This window comes from Mobula hypostoma, chromosome 20 (assembly GCF_963921235.1).
Source record: "Mobula hypostoma chromosome 20, sMobHyp1.1, whole genome shotgun sequence".
NCBI lineage: Eukaryota > Metazoa > Chordata > Chondrichthyes > Myliobatiformes > Myliobatidae > Mobula > Mobula hypostoma.
Window position 1 is genome coordinate 34,630,422 of NC_086116.1, and position 23,135 is coordinate 34,653,556.

Below are 23,135 nucleotides of genomic sequence, written 5' to 3' on the forward strand. Positions count from 1 at the left end.
CAGTGATAACAATGGGGTTCCATTCCCGCTGCCACTTCAACGTTCACCCCGTGACCACATGGGTTTCCTCCGGGTGCTCCGGATACCTTCCATATTTCCATGCAGTATGGGCTAGGGTTAGTCAGCTATTGGCGCCAGAAGCATGGCGACACTTGGGGCTGCCCCAGCACACAATCCTCAGACTGTGTTGATGATGATGCAAACGGCCCTTTTCACTGTATGTTTCAATGCACATGTGACAAATAAAGCTAAGCTTCATCTAAATCAGAGATGGAGTGAATGCGTTACTCTATCTTCTGTACTGTTTTACCTTTTGTTATTGACCAAGCCAAGCCAACTGTTCACTGAACCAATCTTGCAGTCTGAGTCTTAGTGGGTTGCAGGTATCGGGTTAAAGTTCCAATCAGTGCTTTGAGATTCAAGGTGATGCTTCAGTCCATACTCAGTCAGTACTATCATCAGCACCATCTCTGGAGCGAGACATTAAATTAAAGATTAAAAGGTTAGCTTTATTTGTCACATGTACATCAAATCAAGGAGTGGTGCCTCAGAAAGGCGGCGTCCATTATTAAGGACCCCCATCACCCAGGGCATGTCCTCTTCTCATTGTTACCATCAGGAAGGAGATACAGGAGCCTGAAGGCACACACTCAGCGAGGCAGGAACAACTTCTTCCCCTCTGCCATCCAATTCCTAAATGGACATTCAGCCTATGAACATCAAATGTCAATATGCCTGTTCCGTTTTGTTTGTTGTTTTTTGTGCTGGAGCAGGGCTCTGGGGGTTGTTGTGCCCATTCTGTTTTTGTTCTTTTTTTGTGTGGGGGGAGGGATTTAGGGGTTCATGTTCCTGTTTTGTTTTTGTTTGTTTATTTGTGTGGGGATGGGGGATCAGGGTTGATGATCATGCTACCTTTCTTCCCTTTTCGTTCTTGTTTTCCGGAGAAGAACCTTTGAAAACACACTGAAATGCGTTGTTTGTGTCAACGAACAACACAGTCCGAGGATGTGCTGGGGGCAGCCTGTAACTGTCGCTGCGCATCTGGCACCAACATAGCACGTTCAGAACTCATTGATGCTAACCTGTATGTGTTTGGAATGTGGGTGGAAACTGGAGCACGAGGTCATGGCGAAAACATACAAACTTCTTACAGGCAGTGGTAGGAAAGGGCTCTGGTCTCTCTGCGTGCACAGTAAGATAATGTGGCATTATTTTGAAGAGGAATTATCCTGATGTCCTGAATCAGGGCAAATCAGCTTTCAGATGGTTACCACGTTCTTATTACATTGCTGCTGCTGAGGTTTGCTGTGTTCCAATGAAATTTTGCATCTGCTGCACCGGTGACTTCAAAAGCAGCTCACCAATGGCAACTACAGTTTGGAAAAGCCTGATACTATAAAGAGACTGTATCATAGTCTCAGGGACTGTTTGCCCCTCTTCCGTCAGGGAGGCGGCTACGTAGCATCCATGCCAGGACAACCAGACTCAAAAAGTTACTTTCCCCAAGCAGTAAGACTGATCAACACCTCCACCCACTAACCAACTCCTCCACACCCCCAACCACGCTATCTTAATCTTTGTGCTGTGTCAGATCTAGAGTAACAACAGCTTTGTTCCCCTTTACACTTGTGTACTGAAAATGACATCTTGAATCTTGAAATCTGTATTTGCTTTCAAGGAAGTGTGTACAGGTGATGGTATTCTACATGCCCGGAAGCTGCTGACCAGAAATTTGACGGAAGCCCGAGGCTCGAAGGTCAAACCCATGATCGATGAGTCCTTGGGCTGATAGCCAGAGGGTGGCAAAATCCAGAGGGCACAGCCAAAGGTCAAGGTCCAGTTTTAGAAACTGCAAAAGGGTGCACTTGTACTGAAGGGTGGTCGCTTGTGTCTTGATAATAATATGAATCTGCTACCTCCTTTGCCAAGCCCAAGCTGATAATGGATTTTCCAATGAAGACTGCATTCTTAAGCTGAAACCCATTCGTTGACTGATGGCAGGTGCTGGGAGCAGACTCAAGAGTAGAATCACGAAGAGATGCAGTAAATGGCGACAAAAGGAGGGAGAAAGAGGAGGCCATTCCCCAATAGAAGCTGTTCCACCACTCGATTGAAGCTGCTGAACTGTGCCACAATTTCACAAAATCTGGCAGACCTTCTTTAAACTTCCCCCCTCACCTTAAACCTATGCCCTCTCGCATTTGCGAAAAGGACTCTGTCCATCTACCCTATCTGTGCCTTTCATAATTCTGTAAACTTATTCAGCCTTTGATGCTCTGGAGAAAACAATCCCTCTCTTCAAGTTCTGATAAAGCATTACCAACCTGCAACATTAGCATCACGGCTCAGTACGGCAACTGCTCTGCACGACGGCAAAAAATCTGCAGAGCTGTTGACACAGCTCAGGATGTCACGGAACCAGCCTCTCCTCCACGGACTCTGTCTACACTTCTCACTGCTTCGGTAAAGCAGCTAGGATAATCAAAGGTCTCACCCACCCTGGACATTCTCTCATCTACACAGCTGTTATCAGACTATTGAACAATTCCCTAGTATGATAAGATGGACTCTTGACCTCACAATCAACCTCATTATCACCTTGCACCTTATTATCTGCCTGCACTGCACTTTCTCGGAAACTGTTACACTTTATTCTGCATCCTGCTATTATTTTACCTCGTTCTACCTCAGTGCACGGTGTAATGATCTGATCCGTATGAACAGTAGGCAAGACAAGCTTTTCACTGTATATCAGTAGATGTGACAATAATAAACCAATTCCAATATTAACTCTCTCCACAGATGCTGCCTGACCTGCTGAGTGATTCCAGCATTTTCTGTTTTCAGTACCCAAACCAAAGGGTCCACTTGATCCCATTACATACTAGGGTCAAATAAGGCTGTGACATTTTATCAACCCAATTCTTAACTCCTTCAAGCTCTAATGTTCAAAGTAAAAGTTATTATGAGTATATACATGTCACCACATACAACCCTGAGATTCTTAATTCTGCATGCATACTTAGCTCCCTGCAAGTAAACTACAGGTTGGCTTACAGTGAAAATACTGCTGATCCCTGTGTAGTCACAGGCTGAACCATGTTTCATAGAAACATAGAAAATAGGTGCAGGAGTAGGCCATTCGGCCCTTCGAGCCTGTACCACCATTTATTATGATCATGGCTGATCATCCAACTCAGAACCCCGCCCCAGCCTTCCCTCCATACCCCCTGATCCCCGTAGCCACAAGGGCCATATCTCACTCCCTCTTAAATATAGCCAATGAACTGGCCTCAACTGTTTCCTGTGGCAGAGAATTCCACAGATTCACCATTCTCTGTGTGAAGAAGTTTTTCCTAATCTCGGTCCTAAAAGGCTTCCCCTTTATCCTCAAACTGTGACCCCTTGTTCTGGACTTCCCCAACATCGGGAACAATCTTCCTGCATCTGGCCTGTCCAATCCCTTTAGGATTTTATACGTTTCAATCAGATCCCCCCTCAATCTTCTAAATTCCAACGAGTACAAGCCCAGTTCATCCAGTCTTTCTTCATATGAAAGTCCTGCCATCCCAGGAATCAATCTGGTCCACACAGCAAGAGGATTCAACTTAAAATAAGCAGAGACACCAAACTCTTCTACCAACATTTCTCGGAACAGTGTTCCTCAACAAACAGAATATTCTGATTGGTTGCATCACTGTCTAGTGTGGAGATGCCAGTGCACAGGGTCAAGAGAGGCTGAGAGGGTTGTAGACTGAGCCAACTCATGAACACAACATTTCCCACCATTGAGGGCATCTTCAAAACATAGAACAGTAAAGCACAGGAACAGGCCCTTCGACCCACGATGCTGTGCCAAATCAATTCAATTAGTAATCTAACGGCCAACTAAACTAATGCTTTCTGCCTACACAATGTCCATTCCCTGCACATTCAGGTGCCTATCCAAACATCTCAAACACCCGTTATTGTGTCTGCCTCTCCCACCCGTTATTGTATCTGCCTCTCTACCACCACCTTTCTCCCCGATTATCATTCCCAAAGGGGGAAGAAAACTCCCCTGCATGAAGGATAAACTACATTGTCTATTGAGTCTAGGGTTACAGCTACAGTCTTATCCTGATGGTCAGGGCTTCTCAAGATAAAAAGAAAATGTCAAAAACAGCACCTGTGGAAAAGAGAAAAAGAATTAAAGCTTCATGATCAAAGACTCTTCTGTCAGATTTGGAAACACAGATAACCACAGTAGTCTATATAGAGAACCATGGTGTGAAGAATGAATATGCCAAAGTGAATAGGTGAGATAGGGTAACACCAGGGTTATTGAGGAGATGAGAAGACCAGGTGAGTGTGTTATTAGGGGCAGTTAGAAGATAACTGAGCATCCATTAAGTGTTGCTAAGAGGAGCGGTGTGGGACGTCCCCAGGTCAGATTGTACAACAGAGAGACAAACCGAGACTCCAGATACTTCAGGTGTGGTCTCACCAAGGCCTTGTACTGCAGTTGTACAAGGCCTTGGTGAGACCACACCTGGAGTATTGTGTGCAGTTTTGGTCCCCCTAATCTGAGGAAAGACATTCTTGCCATAGAGGGAGTACAAAGAAGGTTCATCAGATTGGTTCCTAGGATGGCAGGACTTTCATATGAAGAAAGACTGGATCGACTAGGCTTATACTCACTGGAATTTGGAAGATTGAGGGGGGATCTTATTGAAACATATAAAATTCTAAAGGGATTGGACAGGCTAGATGCAGGAAGATTGTTCCCGATGTTGGAGAAGTCCAGAACGAGGGGTCACAGTTTAAGGATAAAGGGGAAGCCTTTTAGGACTGAGATGAGGAAAAACTTCTTCACACAGAGAGTGGTGAATCTGTGGAATTCTCTGCCACAGGAAACAGTTGAGGCCAGTTCACTGGCTATATTTAAGAGGGAATTAGATATGGCCCTTGTGACTAAAGGGATCAGGGGGTTATGGAGAGAAAACAGGTACAGGGTTCTGAGTTGGATGATCAGCCACGATCATACTGAATGGCGATGCTGGCTCGAAGGGCCGAATGGCCTACTCCTGCACCTATTGTACAACAGAGAGACAAACTGAGACGATGTGAACAGCATAACTGACCAGCGGTGTGGGACATTCCCAGGTCAGGTCGTACAACAGAGAGACAAACCGAGACGATGTGAACAGCAGAACTGACCAGCGGTGTGGGACGTCCCTAGGTCAGATTACACAAGAGAGATAAACCAAGACGATATAAACAGCAGAAATGGCCAGTCTGAATCAGAGAGACAAAATCAGTCGGACAAAACCAATTGCAGAGTTCTGAAGGCAGCCCAGTCCACCACATAAACCAGGGGTTCCCAATCGCTTCTATGCCATGGACCATTACCATTAACTGAGGGCTCTGTGGGCCCCAGGTTGGGAACCCTTACATAAGCCAACCTCTCCTCCATTGACACTTGACCAGACCTCTCATACGTTAAAGATGAACCCTGATCTCGCAGTCTACCTTGTTGTAGTCCCTGCACTGCACTTTCTCAGTAGAGCTATATTCTGCATTGTTTTTACTATATTGATGTAATTACACATGGAATGATGCCTGGATGACAGGTAAAACAAAAGCTTTTCACTGTATCTCGGTACACATAACAAACCAATACCTCTACAGTTCCCCTATCCTCTGATGTTGTCTCATCTGCTGAATATTTCCAGAATGTTAATCTTACTTCAGATTTTCAGCTTCTGTAGTACCTTTTATTTTCAATCAGTGCATCTAAGATTTGGAAGATTGTGGATAGTAACTGCCTCTATTTCCTTTAATAACGCAGAAGGCGTGTTTGCTTGTTTTAAATGTGCTGTGTATATTTTGAAACTTGGCCCCAGAGGAACACTGTTTAGTTCCACTCTATTCATGCGTGGTTGAGTGATAATTAAACTTGATTTGATTTTGATCAGCACTGAGCGATTTACCCAAACAGCTACTCTTCATCAATTCCTCAGCTCCCTGGTTTTATATTTATTTAGAGATACAGCACAGTAACCGGCTCTACCGGCACAACGAGCTTGCACTGCCCGATTACACCCACGTGACCCGGTAACCTACTAACCCTATGTCTTTGTTATGTAGGAGGAAACTGGAGCACCCAGAGGAAATCCACAGGGAGAACATACAAACTCCTTACAGACAGCACTGGGAATTGAACACAGGGTTGCTGGTACACTAACCGCTAGGTTATTGTGCTGCACTATATCATCCTTCAGTGAGACTCTGGCAGCACCTTTTCTGTCAGTAAAGGCTGATTACCAGTTTCCTTTTGATGTACTGATGTACCAATCGCTGAACGGACTCTGCAGCCATGGCCTGCAACCATCGGCGTCACCTCAGTGCTGAACTGGCCCCGTGACTCGGCCTGCAGCTGTCCAGCTCCTGGACTGTATCACTTGCCTCAGCGGTGAACTGGCTCTGTGACTATGGCCTACAGCTATCGGGCTCCTGCTTTTACAATGAACATAGAACATCAGAGCACAGTACAGGCCCTTCGGCCCACAATATTGTTCTGACCTTTAGTCTAATCCAAAATCAATCTAGCCCTTCCCTCCCACATAATCCTCCATTATTCTTTCATCCACGTGCCTATCTAAGAGTCTCTCAAATCTCCCTAATGTATCTGCCTTTACCACCACCCCTGGCACACAACCACTACACTCAGTGTAAAAATTCCTACCTCTGACATCCCTCCTACACTTCCCTCCAATCACCTTAAAGTTATACCCCCGGTATTGGCATTTCCATCCGCAGATACAAATCTCCAGCTGTTCACTCTTCTCGTCTCGCACACCTCTATCGTCACCTCTCACCCTCCTTTACTCCAAAGAGACAGAAAAAACCCTTGCTCACCGTTAATGAGGGCATGGCTGAGCTCCTGAATGAATTCAAAGTTTAACGCACATTTACTATCAAAGTACGTAATACTACCTTGAGATTCATCTTCTTTCATGCAGTCACAAAACTCTAACTAGAGTTTTATAGAGCCGGAACATTACCTCACGGCTCCTTGGACTCAAGCCCAGACTAATGAAGGCCAACACACTGTACGCTTTCTCAATCACCTATCAACTTGCACGGCGACTTTGAGAGATCTGTGGACATGGACCCCAAGATCCCTCTGTTCCTCCACATGCTACGAATCCTGCCATTAACCCTGTATTCTGCCTTCAAATTCGACTTTCCGACGTGAATCCCTTCACACTTTTAATTCAGATTTCTGCGCGTTTGATGTACAGTGCATCACATGCTTCTGCTGCCATCTACTGGCAAAGATGGTTATAACAGAGAGTTCTTGTGCCATTTTGTCCCAGTCATCTTCGGTTAGTTACAACTGTACAGAATATACTGGAGTCACACAGCAGGGAGGAAGCCTTACTTGCCTATGCCTATTTGAGCTAGTCCCATTTAGATTATCGCTCTGAAAATAGACTTTCTGGATGTACTAGCCCTAACCTAGATATATGTGCACTGTAAACAACAGGAATTCGGCAGATGCTGGAAATTCAAGCAACACACATCAAAGTTGCTGGTGAACGCAGCAGGCCAGGCAGCATCTCTAAGAAGAGGTGCAGTCGACGTTTCAGGCCGAGACCCTTCGTCAGGACTAACTGAAGGAAGAGTGAGTAAGGGATTTGAAAGTTGGAGGGGGAGGGGGAGATGCAAAATGATAGGAGAAGACAGGAGGGGGAGGGATGGAGCCAAGAGCTGGACAGGTGATAGGCAAAAGGGATAAGAGAGGATCATGGGACAGGAGGTCTGGGAAGAAAGACGGGGGGGGGTGACCCAGAGGATGGGCAAGAGGTATATTCAGAGGGACAGAGGGAGAAAAAGGAGAGTGAGAGAAAGAATGTGTGCATAAAAATGAGTAACAGATGGGGTACGAGGGGGAGGTGGGGCCTAGCGGAAGTTAGAGAAGTCAATGTTCATGCCATCAGGTTGGAGGCTATCCAGACGGAATATAAGGTGTTGTTCCTCCAACCTGAGTGTGGCTTCATCTTTACAGTAGAGGAGGCCGTGGATAGACATGTCAGAATGGGAATGGGATGTGGAATTAAAATGTGTGGCCACTGGGAGGTCCTGCTTTCTCTGGCGGACAGAGCGTAGATGTTCAGCAAAGCCGTCTCCCAGTCTGCGTCGGGTCTCGCCAATATATAAGAGGCCACATCGGGAGCATCGGACACAGTATATCACCCCAGTCGACTCACAGGTGAAGTGTTGCCTCACCTGGAAGGACTGTTTGGGGCCCTGAATGGTGGTAAGGGAGGAAGTGTAAGGGCATGTGTAGCACTTGTTCCACTTACACGGATAAGTGCCAGGAGGGAGATCAGTGGGGAGGGATGGGAGGGACGAATGGACAAGGGAGTTGCGTAGGGAGCAATCCCTGTGGAATGCAGAGAGAGGGGGGGAGGGAAAGATGTGCTTAGTGGTGGGATCCTGTTGGAGGTGGCAGAAGTTACTGAGAATAATATGTTGGACCCGGAGGTTGGTGGGGTGGTAGGTGAGGACCAGGGGAACCCTATTCCTAGTGGGGTGGTGGGAGGATGGAGTGAGAGCAGATGTACGTGAAATGGGGGAGATGCGTTTAAGAGCAGAGTTGATAGTGGAGGAAGGGAAGCCCCTTTCTTTAAAAAAGGAAGACATCTCCCTCATCCTAGAATGAAAAGCCTCATCCTGAGAACAGATGCGGCGGAGACGGAGGAATTGCGAGAAGGGGATGGCGTTTTTGCAAGAGACAGGGTGAGAAGAGGAATAGTCCAGATAGCTGTGAGAGTCAGTAGGCTTATAGTAGACATCAGTGGATAAGCTGTCTCCAGAGACAGAGACAGAAAGATCTAGAAACGGGAGGGAGGTGTCGGAAATGGACCAGGTAAACTTGAGAGCAGGGTGAAAGTTGGAGGCAAAGTTAATAAAGTCAACGAGTTCTGCATGCGTGCAGGAAGCAGCGCCAATACAGTCGTCGATGTAGCGAAGGAAAAGTGGGGGACTTTTCCCCCATATGTGCACTGTAGCAATTTTATGCATTGCACCATACTGCTGCCATAAAAAAAACAAACTTCATGACATAAGTGAGTGATGATAAACCTGATTCTGATGTGGGTCTCTATTGTCGACTGAGAGTGGGAAGGAGGTACGGAGAGGGGAATCATGGTTGGGGAAAGGGGAAGGGAGAGGGGGAGGGAGCGGGAAGCACCAGAGACATTCTATAATGATCAATAAACTAATTGTTTGGAATCAAATGACCTTGCCTGGTGTCTCAGGGATGGATGTGCCTGCATCCACGCCACCCCCTGCCGTTGGCACTCCCTCTCTGCCACCTGTCCCACACCCCTCCCGTGGCGCTCCACCCTTGCCATTCCTGAAATAATTTGCTCCCGCCAGATTTACAAACTTGCTCTCCATTCCACGTTGACAAATACAGTACAGCCGTGGTCATAGAAAAGTACAGCACAGAAACAGGCCCTTTGGCCCATCTAGTCCATGTCAAACCATTCAAACTGCCTACTCCCATTGATCTGCATCAAGATCAGAGTCCTCCATACCCCTACCATTCATGTATCTAAACAAATTTTTCTTAAACATTGAACTCAAATTTGCATGCACAACTTGTGCTGGCAGATCGTTCCACTCTCTCACCACCCTCTGAGTGAAGAAGTTTCCCATGTTCCCCCTTTACCCATGACCTCTGGTTGTAGTCCCACCTAACCTCAGTGGAAAAAGCCTGCTTGCATTAACCCTATCTATACCCCTCAATCTTGTATACCTCTATCAAATCTTCTCTCAATCGTCTATGTTCTAAAGAATACAATTCTAACCGATTTAACCTTTCCTTATAACTCAGGTCCTTCTCTGCACTCTTTCAACCTTGTTTACATCTTTCCTGGAGATAGGTGACCAAAGCTGCCACAATATTACGTTGAATAAGACACTGGTGAGGTCTAATTTAGAGTATTGTGGCAGCTTTGGTCACCTATCTACAGGAAAGATGTAAACAAGGTTGAAAGATGCAGAGAAGGACCTGAATTATAAGGAAAGGTTAAATAGGTTAGAACTGTATTTTGGCCTACGTGCCAAAAGCTTTCTTTACGACCCTATCTACCTGTAATGCTACTTTCAATGAATTATGGACCTGTAATTCCCAGATCCCTTTATTCCACCACGCTCCTCAGTGCCCTACTGTTCACTGTAAGACCTAACCTGGTTGGTCCTACTGAAGCAAAAACACACACTTATCTGCATTAAATTCCACCTGCCATTTTTCAGCCCATTTTTCCAGCTGATGCAGATTCCTCCCCAAGCCATGATAGCCTTCTTCACTGTCCACTACACCCCCAATCTTGGTATCATCTGCAAATTTGCTGATCCAGTTAACCACATTATCATCCAGACCATTAATATAGATTGACAAACAACAGACCCAGCACTGATCTTGCAGCAGTCCACTAGTAACAGGCCTCCCGTCAGAGAGGCAACTATCTACTACCACTCTCTGGTTTCTCCCACAAAGCCAATGTCTAATCCAATTTACTACCTCATCTGAATACCGAGCAACTGAACCTTCTTGACCAACTTCCCTTGTGGGACCTTGTCAAATGCCTTGCTAAAGCCCATGTAGACAACATCCACTGCCTTGCCTTCATCAACTTTCTTGGTATCTTCCTCAAAAAACTCTATAAGATTGGTTAGACACAACCTACCATGCACGAAGCCATGTTAACTATCCTTAACCAAACACTCATATATCCACTCTCTTAGATTACCTTCCAATAACTTTCCCACTACTGACATCAGGCTCACCAGCCTATAATTTCTTGGCTTATTTTTAGCACTTTTCTTAAACAGCGGAACATCAGATATCCTTCAATCCTCCGGAACCTCACCCGTCGCTAAGGATGAGTTAAATATCAGAATCAGGTTTAATATCACTGGCATATGTCCTGAAATTTGTTAACTTAGCGACAGTGGTACAATGCAGTACATGATAATACAGAAAAAACAAAAAAGTATATATATGTATGCAAAATAGTTAAATTAAAAATAGTGCAAAAACATAAATAATAGAAGTGAGGTAGTGTTTATGGGTTCCATGTCCATTTGGTAATCAGATGGCAGAGGGGAAGAAACTCTTTGCCAAGGGCTCTGCAATTTCTGTACTTGCCTCACACAGGGTCCGAGGGAACAGGCCCTGGGGATTTAACCACCCTAATTTGCCTCAAGACAGCAAACACCTCCTCCTCTGTAAACTGTATAGTGTCCATGAGATCGAAGCTGCTTTGCCTTATTTCTATAGACTCTGTGTCCATCTACTGAGTAAATACAGATGCAAAGCATAATCCATTGAGGCTCTTCCCCGTCTCTTTTGACTCCATACATGGGTTACTGTTCTGATCTACGGGGGGGGGAGGGGGGTGAAATAAAGAGATAGTAAGTTGATGGGTTAAAGATTAAAGGGCTGAAAAGGTTGAGTCCGATAAGGAGGGTGGAAGACCTTTGAGAAAAGGGAAGGGGGAGGAGCACTGGGGGGGGGTGATGGGCACATAAGGAAAAAAGGAAAAAGGTGTGAGAGAGAGAGAAACTGGAATAGGGGATGGCGAAGGGAAGGGAAGGTACCGGAAGTTTGAGAAATCAATATTCATGCCACCAGGTTCGAGGCTACCCAGATGGAATATAAGGCGTTTCTCCTCCAACCTGAGCGTAGTCTCATCGTGGCAGTAGAGGAGGCCATGGGCTGACATGTTGGAATGGGAAGTAGAATTACAGTGGGTGGCCACCGGGAGATTCCGCTTTTCCTGGCAGATGGAGTGTAGGTGCTCAGTGAAGTGGTCTCCCAATCTACATTGGGTCTCACCGATATACAGGAGGCCACACTGGGAGCACCAGATACCATAGATGACCCCAACAGACTCATAGGTGAAGTGGTGCCTCACCTGGAAGGACTGTTTGGGGCCCTGAATGGTAGTGAGGGAGTGAGGGAGATCAATGGTGAGTGGATAAGGGAATCCTTTAAGGAGTGTTCCCTGCAGAAAGTGGGGAGAGGGAAAGATGTGCTTGGTGGTGGGATCCCATTGGAAATGGCACAAGTTACAGAGAATTATGTGCTTGACATGGAGGATAATGGGGCGGTACACGAGGACAAGAGGAACCCTAACTCTGGTGTGGCAGTGGCAGGATAGGGTGAGGGCAACATGTGCAAACCTTTTGTGTGGGAGGAGCTGAAGAAGAAATTTTTTGAGAGTGAGGACAAGTTCTGCCAGACAGAGGAGAGTGGTGGTGGAAGGGAACTGGTTAGGTCTGTACTCAAGAAAGAAGCAGAGAGCTGTAAGACCTTCCTGATGGGGGCTGGAGGTATATAGAGACTGGACATCCATTGTGAAAATGAGACAATTGGGGCCAGGGATCTTGAAGTATCATTGAAAAGAGCGTGTGAAGTGTCACAGATGTAAGTAGGAAGGGACTGAACCAGGAGGATAAAACAGAGTCGAGACATGCAGATACAAGTTCGGTGGGCCAGGAACAAGCAGAAGCGGGTCTACTTAGATGGTCAGGTTTATGGATCTTGAGTAGGAGGTAGAAACAGGAAGTGTGGGGGAGGGGAACTATGATGTTGCTGGCAGTGGATGAGGTTGGTGATGGTGTGGGAGACAATGGCCTGGTGTTCCTCAGTACAGTCCTGTTCGAGGGGTAAGAGGGGGTGTCTGAGAGTTGTTACCTGGCCTCAGCAAGCTGGAGGTCAGTCCACCAGACTACTACAGCACCCTCCCCCCCCATCCTTATCTGCGGGTTTGATAGTGAGGTTAGGATTAGTGCAGAGTGGAGAGGAGCCCATTCGGAAGGTGGGAGGGTTGAATTGGAGAGGGTAACGGTAAAGTCAAGACAGTTGATGGCTTATTGGCAGTTGACACTGAAAAGATCCAGAGCAGGCAGAAGACTAGAGTGGGTGTCCAGGAAGAGGAGGAGGGCTGAAGGCGGGAGAAGGAGTCATCAGTGCAGGCTGGAGAGCCCTTACTAAAGAAGTAGGCACAGAGAGAGAGGCAGCAGAAGAGGAGCTCAGCATCATGGCGGGTGTGGAACTCTGAGCTGTGGGCACAGGGGGAACAAAGGTAAGGCCCTTACTGAGGGCAGAATGTTTTGCCTCAGAGAGGGGAAGGACAGAGGGAATTGTAAAGACCTGGCGCAGATGAGAGCTAGGATCAGATACCTTTTTCCATATTTATTTTGAAACTAATGGCATTATGAACACAAATGCAAAGTTCCCCCACACAAACCTCTGTCACCTCCCCTGTCTCATTCCATAATAGCAGATCAAGTATAGCACACTACCTCGCTGGGACTTCTACGTACTGATTAAGGAAACTTTCCTGAATACATTTGACGAACTCTGTCCCATCTAGTCCTTTTACAGTATGGGAGTCCCAGTCAATATGTGGAAAGTTAAAATCACCTACTATAACAACCTTATGTTTCTTACAACAGTCTGTGACTGTTGGGCGGGCTGCAACGTAGCTCTTTTAATGTGGTCATAACTTTCTTATTCCTCAGTTCCACCCATAAAGCCTCATTAAACGAGTTTTCCGCTCTGTCCTGACTGAGCACTGCCATAACATTTTCCCTGACTAGTAACACCACCCCCCACCAGTCCCCCCAACTCTGTCACGTCTAAAACAATGGAATCCCGGAATACTGAGCTGCCAGTCCTGCCCTTCCTACAACCAAGTCTCACTAATGGCTACAGTACCATAATTCCAGGTGTTGATCCATGCCCTGAGCACAACTGTCTTTTCTATGCTACTTCTTGCGTTGAGATATATGCAGCTCAGGACATGAGTCGCACCATACTCAACCTTTTGATTCCTGACTTTGTTTGAGATCTTAAGAACATCTTTCTCCACAGCCTCTCCATGATCTGTCCTGGCACTCTGGTTCCCATCCCCTACAGCCCCAGTTTCAATCCCCCACCCCCACATGTGCAGCACCAGCAGATGTTCCAGTAGAGCTGCAAACCATCTCTTCTGTACAGGTTTCACCTTCCCTGGAGGCGAGCCTAATGATCCAAAAATCTGATGCCCTCCCTCCCACACCAACTCCTTAGCCACATGTTAAACTGGCTCAGGCAGCAATCCTGAGATCACAAGTCTAGAGGTCCTGCCCTTTAACTTAGCCCCTAACTCTCCGAACTCACTTTGCAAAACCTCATCACTTGTCCTACCAACATCATTGGTACCTACATGGCGGCTCACCCTCCCACTTCAGAATGCTGAGGATTTAATCTGAGATGTCCCAGACTCTGGCATTTGTGAGGCAACATACCATCTGGGAACCTCCTTCCTGTTCCCCTAAGTAATGAATCCTCTATCATCACAGCTCGCCTCTTCTTCCCCCTTCCTTTCGGAGTCACAGTCAAACTGAGTGCTTGAGACCTGACCTGTTGTTGAGGGGGATGGCCACAGGGGTACTCTGCACAAGTTGATTAACCCCTTCCCCTTCCTGTCACCCAGTTTCCTGGGTCCTGCACCTTGGATGTAACTTCCTCTAAATATCCTACCTATCATCCCTTCAGCCTCCCAAATGATCCAGAGTCCATCCAGCTCCTTAACGTGGGTTGTTAGAAGCTGTAGCTGGATGCATCATCAGGGTGTCCCTGCCTTCCTACATCTCACAAGAGGAGCAGTCAATTATCCTGCCTTCTATTCCTTCTGTTTTAATTGAGCAAATAGAAAGAAAGAAAAGCAATAAATAAACTGTGGGGGGGGGTCTTGTGGACGATTGGCAGGTGGGTGATCTGTTAATTTTTTGTGTGCGGGAGGGTTGAGGGTTTCGATGTTACTGTCACTGTTCTTTTCTGTGGGTGAGAGAGCGGGGGGACTGATATTTTCACTTTTTTTCTTCTGCGGGTGAGGGGATCGAGACTGTTATTGTCGCTGTTCTTTTCTGTGGCGTGGGGGGATTTGGGGGTCTACGAGTTTTCTTTTTCATGCTGGGTGGGAGTTGATGTTTTTTCTTTCATCAATATCAATGGTCTTTCTGTATTTCACGGCGATCTGGAGAAGACAAATATCAGAGTTGTATTGTACATGCACACTTTGACAATAAACTGAACCTTTGAAGAGCCCTCTTCAGGTCATGCCATAGAATCTCAACTGGGTTAAGGTCTGGACTCTGACTTGGCCATTCCACAACACGGATTTTCTTTTTAAACCTTTCTGTTGTTGATTTACTCATGTTTCAGATCATTGTCTTGTTGCATCATCCAACTTCTATTAAGCTTCAGGTGACGGACCACTACCCTGACATTCTCCTGTAAAATGTCTTGATACAATTTTGAATTCATTGCTCCCTCAATGATTACAAGCTGTCCAGACCCTGAGGCAGCAAAGTAGCCCCTGATGCTCCTTCCACCCTGCTTCACAGTTGGGATGAGGTTTTGGTGTTGGTGTACCGTGCACTTTTCCCTCCAAGCATAGCAGTGTGCATTTCTGCCAGAAACATTCAACTTTTTTCCCATCTGTCCACAGAACATTGTCCCAGAAATGTTGTGGAACACCCAGGTGGTCTTCTGCAAACTTGACACATGTAGCAGTGTTTTTTTTTCAGAGAGCCGTGGTTTCCTCCACGAACACCATTCTTGTTTGGTGTTTTTCTTAGAGTGGATACATGAACATATACGTTAGCAAATTCTAGAGATTTCTGCAGGTCCTTTGATATTACCCTGGAGTTTTTTTTTCACCTCCTTACAGTATTCATTGATTGGAACACCTGACTCCAAGCTGCATCACCCCAGAGGTTCACATACTTTTTTGAACCTAGACTGTGATTGTACTGATGAGAAGTAGTACAATTATTTTTGTGTTATTAGTTTAGGCAGATTGTGTTTGTCTATTATTATGACTTAGATGAAGATCAGGCTACATTTTATGAGTAATTAATGTAGAAAACCATGTAACAAAGGGCTCAGCATAGCTTAAACCCCTCCCAGAACTTATACAGGGCACTGAGATCTCTTCTGGGTTTGGTGTAATATAGAGTATCGGAATTTCTTTAGCCTCAAGATGATATATTTATATATATATTTAAAGTGGAGGTTGATAGGTTCTTGATTAGTAATGGGGTAAAAGGTTACAGGGAGAAAGCAGGAGGTTGGGACTGAGAGGAATAATAGATCAGCCATAATGAAATGGCAAAGCAGACTTAATGGGCTGAATGGCATAATTCTGCTCCTATGTCCTCTAGTCTTAACCTTTCCCATCCATGAATCTGTCCAAATATCTTTTAAAACATTGTAATTGTTCTTGCCTCTACCCTTCCTCGGGCAGCTTATATAGAGGCTAGCAGAACGCTTTACAGTACCAGCGACTCCAGTTCAATTCCTGCTGCTGTCTGTAAGGAGTTTGTATGATCTCCTCGTGACCAAGCGCTCCGGTTTCCTCCACACTCCAAAGCCGTACCAGTGAGTTGGTTAATTAGTCATTGATTAGGCTGCGGTTACTTTTATACTTTATATTGTCACCAAACAATTGATACTAGAGCGTACAATCATCATAGCGATATTTGATTCTGCGCTTCCTGCTCCCTGGATTACAAATTGATAGTAAAATATTAAAAATTTAAATTATAGATCATAAATAGAAAATAGAGACATGGGAAGTAAGGTAGTGCAAAAAAACCGAGAGGCAGGTCCGGATATTTGGAGGGTATGGCCCAGATCTGGGTCAGGATCCGTTCAGCAGTCTTATCAAAGTTGGAAAGAAGCTGTTCCCAAATCTGGCAGTACGAGTCTTCAAGCTCCTGAGCCTTCTCCCGGAGGGAAGAGGGATGAAATAGGGTTGTTGGGTGGTGCAGCTCAAAGGGCCAATTCCCTGCTGTATCTCCAAATAAAAGATTCAAAGTACATTTATAACATTACAAAATGAACAGTTGACGTTTCAGACAGATCCTTCATCATAAGTGTCTGAAACAGTGACCGTTCATGTGTATTTATTTATTTTGAGATACGGTGGGGAATAGGCCTTTCAAGTTGTAGCACCCAGCATCCCACCAATCAGTCCCCAGCTGAGTCCTGATGAAGTGTCTCAGCCCGAGACATTGACTATCCAATAACCTCCACAGATGCTGCCTGACTTGCTGAGTTCCTCCAGCACTGTGTATCTTGTGTCTGTTGCTCAAGCTTTCCAACATCTGCAGAATCTCATGATCTCATACAGCCATGTCATCTCAACCCTTGTACTCAAGCTATCTCTTATGGAAACTGTTTGCATAAATAAATACTACAAATAGCAGTAAAGGCCATTCACGATACATTACAGAACCTGCCTAATTTTATGTATCTGAAACTGTTTAGATAATTGCGAGATTCTTTGGTAACAGTTACAAATTTTGTAAGCTAATTTTCCACTAAGGCTTTGCTGTGCAGTAATTACAGCCAGCCATTACGCTGATCAGAAAATACAGTGTAAAGCCACTAACATAGACCTGGTATTGTTCCAGTGTTTTCTCAGCCTCACACAAATCATCTCCCTACCAGAATCTGCAATAATGTTGGGATTCTTTAGCATTTTGGAATTAAGACTATAGATCATAAAACATAGGAGCAGAAAAGGTCATTTGGCCCATTGAGTCTGCTCTGCCATTCATCATGGCTGATCCATTTCCTGCTTTCTCTTCGTATCCCTTCATGCCCTGACTAATCAAGTATCTATCAACCTCTGCCTTAAAATTATCCAATGACTGGCCTCCACAGCTGCCTGTGGTAATAAACTCCAGAGATTCACCTCTCTCTGGCTAAAGAAATTCCTCATCTCCATTCTAAAAGGATGTCCCTCTATTCCAAGACTATGTCCTCTGGTCCTAGACTCCCCCACCATAGGAAACATCCTCTCCACATCCACTCTATCAAGGCCTTTTGACATTCAATAAATTTCAACAAAGTCACCCCTCATTCTTCTGAATTCCAGTGAGTACAGGCCCAGGGCCATCAAACCCTCCTGACATGATAAGGCTTTCAATTCTGGAATCATTTTCATGAACCTCCTTTGAATCCTCTCCAACGATAAGACCATAAGATAAAGGAGCAGAATTAGGCCATTAAAGTTTCTAAATTGCACAAAGCTGATAGTACAATGACGAATATCACACAATTACTGCCATATCCTTTACTCAGCCACATGAATGTCAAATTAGTGTGTTATTAAGTTTGACTTTCTTGATAAGAGAATGATTATTACCGTGTAGATGGTTTTTTGTGTGTACAAGGAGCCAAATGGCATCCATTATTTCCAAAATTAATATACATGTGTTGCTGTTTCTGAAACAATTTTTTTGACCAGTTAGGGTTGTTAGCCCTGATTCCACACCAAGGTGAAACTGTACCAGAGCCGTGTTCTGTCCACACTGTTGTACGGGTCAGAATGCTGGCGCATGACAGAGAACGAACTTGCCAAGTTGTTGTCATTCCTCGCCACAAGCCTCTGTAAGATGTTCCATGTTTTATGGCCAAGAAAGACCTCCAACCACACCCTACTCCCTCAGTGTCACCAAGAGGACTTGGCCACAACCATCATGAGGAAATGTTGGTGATAGATTGGGCACATGATGAGAAGGGAGGCCAACTCCATCATCAAGACAGCACTTCATTGGACCCCTGAAGGACACAGGAAATGCGGGATACCAAAGACACCCTGCCGCTGTACCGCAGAGGCAGAAGTGAGGACCCTGAACGACACCTGCGGCACAATAGAGAAGATGGCCAAGGACAGAGAGAGATGGATCATTGCTGCTCTAAACACCAGCAGCGTTAACAGGCAGTAAGTATAAACCAATGCAGGTTCTAGATTGAAAACTGGAATCTAGATCTACAATCTAGATTTCACAAATTCCTCACGCATTTTGTGTATGGTCTTTAAAATGTTTCAGCAAAATGTTCACAAAACATACCCAACTCATCTATACAAGGCACATGGATGAAAGAAAATGGAGGGTCATATGGGAGGGGAGGGGAGGGGAGGGTTGGGTTAGATTGATCTTGGAGTAGGTTAAAGGGTTGGTACAGCATCATGGGCCGAAGGGCCTGTACTGTACCATGTTCTAAACGCAGGTTTGCCAAATTTGACCAACTGATTCCTCACAAATACACATCAACTATGCAGCATAACAAGTGGAAACATCTATACTTTCCACAATCAATATTGTCATTCTTTATATTAAATGTTCATTAAAGGTTAAGACCATGGAGCAGACATTGGCATACCTGCAACTTTCCATCACTCTACATCAGCCTGCTGGCTCTCATTAAAACTATTATTAGACTTTGAAATATCTGGAATTTTGTTTGACTCTCTTATTGTTCATTGAAAGAAATTTCCCTTGTACTTCATACCTTCAAAACTTCAGATATATATCTTTGACCATGAGACACTTCAATCCCCACTGGAATATGCTCCAGAGTACCCAGTTCAGACCATTCCACCCTACCCATTGCTTTGTGGAAGGGCCTTTTACTAAGGGATCTTTGGGGGGGAAAGGTTAAGACCATGGAGCAGAATTTGGCCATTTGGGGGGTCTTTGGGAGGAAAAGTTAAACCACGGAGCAGCATTTGGCCATTTGACCTGGTTCCCCGTTCCATCATGGTTGATTTTTCTCAGACCATTCTCCCACTTACTGCCTGCAATTCTTCACACCCTAACTAATCAAGAGCATATCAATCTCTGCCAAAATATATCCACTGACTTGGCCTCCATGGCCATCTGTGGCATTGAATTCCACAGATTCACCAATCTCTGGCTAAAGAAATTCCTCATCATCTCTTTAAGAGTCGCGAGGTAATGATGCAGCTCTATAAAACTCCGGTTAGGCCACACTTGGAGTACTGTGTCCAGTTCTGGTCACCTCACTATAGGAAGGATGTGGAAGCATTGGAAAGGGTACAGAGGAGATTTACCAGGATGCTGCCTGGTTTAGAGAGTATGCATTATGATCAGAGATTAAGGGAGCCAGGGTTTTACTCTTTGGAGAGAAGGAGGATGAGAGGAGACATGATAGAGGTGTACAAGATAATAAGAGGAATAGATAGAGTGGACAGCCAGCACCTCTTCCCCAGGGCACCACTGCTCAATACAAGAGGACATGGCTTTAAGGTAAGGGGTAGGAAGTTCAAGGGGGATATTAGAGGAAGGTTTTTTTACTCAGAGAGTGGTGGGTGCGTGGAATGCACTGCCTGAGTCAGTGGTGGAGGCAGATACACTAGTGAAGTTTAAGAGACTGCTAGACAGGTATATGGAGGAATTTAAGGTGGGGGGGGGTTATATGGGAGGCAGGGTTTGAGGGTCGGCACAACACTGTGGGCCGAAGGGCCTGTAACGTGCTGTACTGTTCTATGTTCTATCTCTGCTCTAAATGAACATCCTCTATTCTGAAGCTGCACCCTCTGGTTCAAGATTCCACAACTAAAGGAAACACCCTTTCAACATCCACTTTATTCAGATTTTCAGTATCTGGTAGGTTTCAGTGAGATTCCCCCCCCTCACCCCCACCGCCCCCGCCCATCTTTCTGAAGCATGTTCCTTACAGTGTGCAGGGGAAAACGATTAAAATTAATTTTGTGGCAGATTCAAAGAACCAAAATCCCAAATCCCTAAATAAACATTAATTACCATTGTGCTTAGTAATCTCTGCAAATTCATTTTAAAAAAGTTGATACCGATACCGATCCTGAATTACGTTAACACACAATTAAGTTAAACTATATTAAAATAATCATTTTCAACAAAACCACATTGGTTTAAGCCCAGGTACAGATTACATCAAGCCACTATAAGAACTATATATTATTTCTCACATACAGACTCATGCCTATACTTCTCACTGAATTAAATTTATTTGAAACATGATCGTTTTTGTTTAATATTGACACCATTAGTGATCTATCTTTAATATCAAACATGATTGCAAAATATAAATGTCACATACAGAAAAGTCCATACACTTTAACTACAGAAAGTAGAGATAATCTAAGTGAACTTGTACCCTAAAATACTCATTAATCAACATATTATACTGCAACTATAATTACATATATGTACAGATCTTAATCATATTCAATTAGATGCACATACTCAAAATATAAAAACATTGATAGTCTCATAAATTTATTACATCAAGTAAACAAGGATACAGACAGCAAGATGCGCATCAGATCGAGGGGGTAGCCTTGCTGAGCAGTGTCACCACCCTCCATCACTCTATCAATAACCTTGACCTGCATCTCCCCACTCTCATCGTCACCATTCCCTTTTTACCACACCCTCACCTATCTCATCCATCCCACCTCGCACTGACCATAACATGCCCAAGTATAACCATTGAGCCTCACTGCCAGTACCCAAACATTTCCAATCACAACCCACTCACATCCCCTCCCTGAAACCCCAACGCATCCGCTCTTCACTCAGCCGTTCCTGGCCCTCACTCCCACCCTGTACCCTGCCTTACCCCTCCCACACTCCTCAATCAATCCACACTCCCCACTACATCCACCATCTTCCCCCTACAATGCCCAATTCCTTTTCACCTCACCACCCCTTGCTCCCTCTCTCATCCCCAACCCCCACTTCTAAACACGACTCTGGCTACTACCCTTGCTCCTCCTCCCCACCCCCTTCCTCTCCATCTCTTTCGCACCCCTGATCCCCACCCTCAGCTCAAATTCCTTCCCTCCATCCTTCTCTCCCAACCCCACTGCCTCTCTCTCATCCACTCCTCTCCCCTCACCATCACATCCAGCTCATGCCCCCTCTCTCCCCACCTGCCATCTCTCTCTACCTACCCTCCCGACTCCCACCTTTCAACCCCTCTCAGCAGTAGCCACTCTCTCCTCTCCCCCACCCCTTATATCTCCACCATACCCATCCCTCACTCTACCTTCACCCCCTCTACCCTACCCCACCCTCTATTACTCCCCCATACCCACCCCTTCTCTACTCACTAACCCATCCTGTCTCACCACCACCCCCTACCTCTCTCACCACCTCCTCCGACTTCTCTCACCACCACCCCCTCCTACCTCTCTCACCACCACCCTCCCACTCTCTCACCAGCACCCCTCCTACTTCTCTCACCACCACCCCTTCCCACACTCTCACCACCCCCCACCTCTCTCACCACCACCCCCTCCCACTCTCTCACCACCCCCCTCCTACCTCTCTCACCACCACCCCACCTCTCACCACCACCCCCTCCCTCACCCACCACCCCCTCCCTCACCCACCACCCCCTCCCTCACCCACCACCACCACCACAACCCTCCCTCACCCACCACCACCACCCCCACCCTCTCGCTCTTTCCACCACCACGCCTTCCGTCTTCCCCCGGAGCGGGGCCGAGCTCAGGGCGTCGGGCGGCCCGCGGAATGAGAGGGAGAGGGCGCCGACCGTCGCGCTCCCGCCGCGCCCTGTCCCGGTGCCCGGTTACCGGTTCCCCCGACACCTCCCTCCCTCCGTCCCGCCGCCGCCTTTACTCACTTCCTGTTTCTAGGTCCGGGCACTTTGTGACAGCGGCCAGAGACCAGGATGGAGACAGCGCGCCCGCCGCCGGAAACCCACACGCATCACTTCCGCCTGGCCGCCATGGAGACGCGGCCTACACCGCCCAGAGGCCTGCTCCACCTATCGCTTCAATAAAACCTGATCTAAATTCACATCGTTTCCTAAAGAAACCAGCATTCTCCTTCAACACCAAACATAACTTTCTGATTTTAGTACTGCAAATTATCACGATGATCTATAAAATAAAATTGCTGAATCTCAGCAGGAGGGGAATTAAGAAATATAATTTGGTTTGGTATTGTCACGTACCAAGATATGGTGAAAACCATTGTTTTTGCATTCCACCAACACAGATCTTGGGTGTCGGGGTGGGGATACGCCACTACCAAAGGAGGTGTAAGGTGCTCCTTCCCTACGCTAGCTTGCAGGTCACCCTCGGGCAAGGTGTAGCACCTGCATAGCCCCCAAGTCAGGGTCATGTGAAGCCATGGGAGTAGGTGGTGGATGGTGGGATGAGCAGCTGGTGCATATCACAAGTCCTGGTTATGTGACC

General features: G+C 46.0%; 1 protein-coding gene across 4 annotated transcripts in view; it reads right to left on the reverse strand.

Annotated features, from left to right (window-relative positions):
* The window catches only part of dmtf1 (cyclin D binding myb-like transcription factor 1), a 106,176-nt gene extending 83,549 nt beyond the window's left edge, over positions 1-22,627 (reverse strand). For 3 of the 4 annotated variants that reach the window (XM_063072654.1, XM_063072655.1, XM_063072652.1), the window contains exon 1: positions 22,559-22,627. The gene's annotated coding sequence lies outside the window, so the exon portion shown is untranslated. Of the gene's footprint in view, positions 1-6,900; positions 7,019-22,558 lie in introns of those variants that run through there. The other variant, XM_063072653.1, reaches the window with a different exon arrangement.
* Between the last annotated feature and the right edge of the window lie 508 nt (positions 22,628-23,135).